Genomic DNA, 5,403 nt, shown 5'->3' on the forward strand with positions numbered 1-5,403 from the left:
TTTTTTTTTTTTTTTTTTTTTTTTTTTTTTTTTTTTTTTTTGGTATTGATAATTGAACTCAGGGGCACTCGACCACTGAGCCACATCTCAAGCCCTTTTTTAAAAAATTTTATTTAGAGGTAGGGTCTCACTGAGTTGCTTAGCACCTTGCTTTTGCTGAGGCTGGTTTTGAACTCAGGATCCTCCTGCCTCAGCCTCCTGAGGTGCTGGGATTGTAGGTGTGCATCACCATGCCCACTGTCATGCCATTCTTTTTTTTTTAATATATATGTGTATATTTTTAGTTGTCAATGAATTTTTTATTTTATTATTTATATGTGGTGCTGAGGATCAAACCCAGGGCCTCACACATGCCAGGCAGGCACTTTACCACCAAGCCACAACTCCAGCCCCTATTTCTATTGTTCTCTCTCCCTGTCCCAGCCTTACAAGGAAAAAAAAAAAAGCCACCAATTCACTGTTCATTTTGATTGTGGCCAAAGAAAAACTAATTGTGACCAGGGCAAATTCTACATACAAGTGGTGTGAAGAAATGTGAAAGTCATCCAAATCAAAATGGAGTCACTTGAGTCAACCTTAACAAGAAAGAGCAAACAAAGGAGGAAGTTATGAAGGAAAGCATGTTGCTTAATTCTAACATCACAAAAGTGTGCCAGAAACACAAGCTAGCACAAAGGCCACCACAAAACAATACTTATCCTACAAGACATCTGCCCTACATGCAACTGCCTGTTCAACCCCAGCCTGCCCCAACTCTTGTTAATGATCATTGTGACCAAAGATTATCGCTTCAAAACATTTGATGTAACCCTTCTCATTGTCTTTAAAAAACTTCTCCTTGCCTTGATGCCTTTGAATATGCCCATAGAGTACTATGGCATACATATTACCATTGCAATGCTCTGCTTTTCTCAAAAAAAAAAAAAAAAGTCATTATTCTTTGAAGAATCTCTTTCTCAGATTGCTTTATTTAGGTTGACAGAGGTGTAATGAATTAGGATTCTGAAATGCATTTTTGCTTTATACAATAACCTCTGTTGCAATTCAGTTAACATGAATCACCCCTTTCTCATAATTTTCTTAGTTAGAAACAAAACACAGTGGTGGAATCAATCCTTAGCACAAGAAGGGGAAGGAGAAGGAGGAAAAAAAAGAGACAAAGAAGAAGAAATTAAAAAGGAAAATCGTTTGAAAGTTGATTCTAAAATGAATAGTACTTAAGGTATTTATTCCAACTAGTATGTTTCTATATTTAACACTAAGTTTGACCTGGGTTCTAAGTAACTTGTCAAAACATATTCTTTTTAAAAAATCTGTTTTGATATTGGGGATCAAACCCATGGCCTCACACATGTGAGGCAAGTGCTCTCCCATTGAGCTACACCCCCGGTCCTGCCTTATCTTTTACTCAGCCCTGATGGGGTATTTTAAAAAATATTGACAGGGGTCTAGGGGGATATAGCTCAGAGTTCAGTGCTTGCTGGGCATGTGTGAGGCCCTGGGTTGAAACCCAGCACTGCAAAGAAAACCCAGTAAGGCATTGTGGGGTCCTGGTTGTGTACAAGGTGGTGCACTCAGCCTTGAGTTCATGTACATTTACCAGCGTGTGACCTTGAGTAACTTAGGCTCTCCAACCCTTCATTTTCTCAATAGTAAACTGGGAATTGTGGGAGGCCGACCTAGCATGTGACCAGCGTTTGCCTCCCCTTTTGATCAGTGTGGCACTGTCGGTCACCTGTGATCTGGTTGCTTAGGTAACCAAAGATAGTAGCCCCGATCTTTAGAGTTGAGAAAATGCAAATGTGTCTTTGTGCATGGGCGTGCCTTCCTACATCCCCAGGGGTCAAGCTATGTTCACCTGTTCCTTTGTGATATTACCCCTTGCCCTGTTTGGGATAGAATGTTCCATGGAGATGCCCTTTGTGTGTCCCTTCTCTTACTCTGCCCTTGGGTGTGGCCTTCCTAGATGTCAGTCAACCTGCTGACAGCAGACATCAGGAATCTAGACTCAGCCCCCCTGAAACCTGACCCCTTACCTCATTTGAATGGCTTCTCCTCAATAAAAGGGCTCTCTTCTCTTTCTTTCTGTGGACCCTTAAGGTCAGAGGAGACGTCACAGCACTCCCAAAGAAAAAGATATTTCTGTCTCCTGTGTGGTTATTTCACACAGCCCAGTTCCCCTGGAGTGATCCCCGAGTGTCTAAGTCACTGGGAACGCGACAGGAAATAATAATACATAGCTGCCATCAATTTGTCACAAAAATTAAATGAGATTAGGTGAGACTAAATAACATCAGTTTAGCACAATGCCTGGCATATCAAAACCATTCTCCAGGTTATAGCTATAATTATTATGTCTGTTGTCACATAACAATGGCAATGTACCATGTACAAATAAAGAACAACTTTATGTGTTCATTGGTCAATTTTAAAAGTAAAATATCTGTTAATAACCCCCAAGAGTAAATAAATGTAAGCAGAAAGCTATCTTGGCATTTTCTATATTTCTCTTCCATTTTTTCTCTAGTTTGATATACTTTTGTCCATCCTCTATTAATTTTCCTGAATCATTTTGTTTTAAGTATGTCTCTTGTTTGCAGCATATAGTCGAGTCTCATCTGTAGCCTAAAGTGAAAATCGTATTTTTTTTTAAGAAGGCTAGTTAAGATACCTCATACTTCTGTAACCAATATGTTTGGTATAGTTTGAACATGATATTTCACAATGATGTGTATTTTATTTGCTGTGCCTCTTTTTCTATAAGCATAAGCATTCTTTACTTATTTAATAAAAGTGTCTTGGAATTTGGGAAGTTTCCACCCCCCGCCCCAACCAGATGGTTACCTTTGGGTTTAAACTCTTTTTTTTTTTTTTCTTTAGAGACTAATCTGCTATTAATTCTATCCATTGTATTTTTTTTAATCTCTAAATTTTTTTATTTTTGTCTTTTTAAAATGCCGTGTGTTTGTGTGTGTGGTGTTGGGGCTAGAATTTCCCAGAGGGTAGGCGAGATTTGTCTTCTACATCTTGCATTGTAACACTTTCAGTTATTTCTCTTCCTTCTTGAATATATAAACTAGTTCATGTTAACTGTTCTTTTCTACTAATTCTATCATCGTATCATTTCTGGGTCTGTTTCTGTTGATTCATTTCCCCCTTCAGTATGGGTCATATTTACCTGTTCCTTTGCATGCCCAGTAATGTTTTATTAGATGATAGATATTTTAATCTTGTTGGGTATTAGATAAATATTTATATTATATTAAATAATATAAATATTATTGAGCTTTGTTCTGTAATGCACTTAATTATATAGAAACAGTTTGATCCTTTTGAATCTTTTTAAAAAAGATTAATCAGAAGGTTCCAAACAGTCTTTAAAAATGTAAAGCTAATATTCATCTTTTGAGGCATAATAATAACCTCCTGAATGCTCTACTCAATGTGCCATGATATGAATGGTATTCGTTTTGTTTTGTTTTGTTTTTAGGTTGGTGTGTATAGGAACAATGCCTAGTCCTATGAGAGACTCAAAGATTATTCCCACTCAATCTTCCAGGCGATTCATTTCATAGACTGAAGTAATTTCCTAATATGCGTGCACTGATCAATACTTAGCTGAATACCCTTTTCAGATCTTTAGAGCTGAGTATGTGTGTATCTGCATCTCCACACATTCAGACATATAGCTCTCTTCTCCCTGATAATTTCCCCTGCAAACTCTGGCCATCTTTACTCCCCGGACTCCAGTTTTTTTCTTCTCAGCTCAGGTAAATGACTTGGCTCTACCTGCTCCACCTGGGATCCCCCTCCTTGCAACACAACCTGGAAACTCTCCAGACCATCAGCTGTGCACTCACGGTTCTCACCTCATCTGTTTTCCCCCTCTCAGGGATCACTGTCCTTCATTACTTAAAGTGCAACGTCCCAAAACAATTTTTTTTTCACGTAGTTTACCTTTGCTTGGGTTGTTTCGAGTGAGAGAGTAAATTCAGGCTATTACTTCATCACGCTAGAAGTAAGTGATTTTAAAATGCACTTGGCTCCCCTGTTTTTTTTTTGACTTTTACCATCAGGTTCGTTTTTAAAAATCAGTATCCTTTAAAGCTCACCTATTGTCTACAGTAACCAATGAGTTTATTCTGTTTTCTTCTTTCTTGTTTCTTTCTCTCACAATTTAGTTGCCTTGTTTTTGCTTAGTAATTCATATAAATTTGTACTTTGATCTTTCACCTTTGCCCCATTTTTGTTTAAGTGTGTGTCTTTGTGTGTATTTATTTATGTATTTACGGTACTGGGGGCTGAAGCCAGAGGTGCTCCATCAGTGAGCTGCATCCCAAGTCCTTTATTATTTTTTATTTTTAAACAGGGTCTCTCAATAAGTTGTCCAGGTGTGTCTCAACCTCCCAACTAGCTGGCACATTTACATATTTTTAAATACTCATCATCAGTCTGTTAATTAAATTTATTCCTAGTCATGAGTTGGTTAGGCAATAGTCATCCTCCAGAAGATTTCACAAGAAAGGTCAATGGGTACCTAATGGAAGAAAAAGTAGGCCCAAATCTCCATCATGTCGGATTAGGCCCCAGCTCCCTTAATAAGACTCCTATAGTGCAAGAATTAGAACCAAGAATCAATAAATGGAATGGATTCCAACTAAAAAGCTTCTTCTAAGCAAAAGAAACAATCAGTGAGGTGAATAGAGAACCTACAGAATGGGAGCAAATCTTTACCACAAACACATCAGATAGAACACCAATCTCTAGGACATATAAAGCATTAAAAAACCTCTACACACACACAAAAAAATAATCCAATTAATAAATGGGCCAAGGAACTGAACAGACACTTCGCAGAAGAGGATGTGCAGTCAATCAACAAACATATGAAAAATGTTCTACATCTCTAGCAATTAGAGAAATGCAAATCAAAACTAAGATCTCATCTCACTCCCATGGGAATAGTAGCTATCAAGAATGCAAACAACAATAAGTGTTGGCAAGGATGTGAGGAAAAACGCACACACACACACTGCTGGTAGGACTGCAAATTGGTGCAGCCAATGTGGAAAACAGTACGGAGATTCCTTGGAAAACTTGGAATGGAATCACCATTTGACCCAGTTATCCCATTCCTTGGTCTATATACCCAAAGGACTTACAAACAGCATACTGCAGGGACACAGCCACATCAATGTTTATAGCAACACAATTCACAATAGCTAAACTATGGAACCAACCCAGATGCCCTTCAGTAGAAGAATGGATAGGGAAATTTTGGTATATATACACAATGGAACATTACTCAGCATTAAAAGAGAATAAAACCATGGCATTTACAGGTAAATGGATGGAGTTGGAGAATATAATACTAAGTGAAGTTAGCCAATCCCCAAAAAACCA

Source organism: Marmota marmota, unplaced genomic scaffold (assembly GCF_001458135.2).
Source record: "Marmota marmota marmota unplaced genomic scaffold, marMar, whole genome shotgun sequence".
Lineage (NCBI taxonomy): Eukaryota > Metazoa > Chordata > Mammalia > Rodentia > Sciuridae > Marmota > Marmota marmota.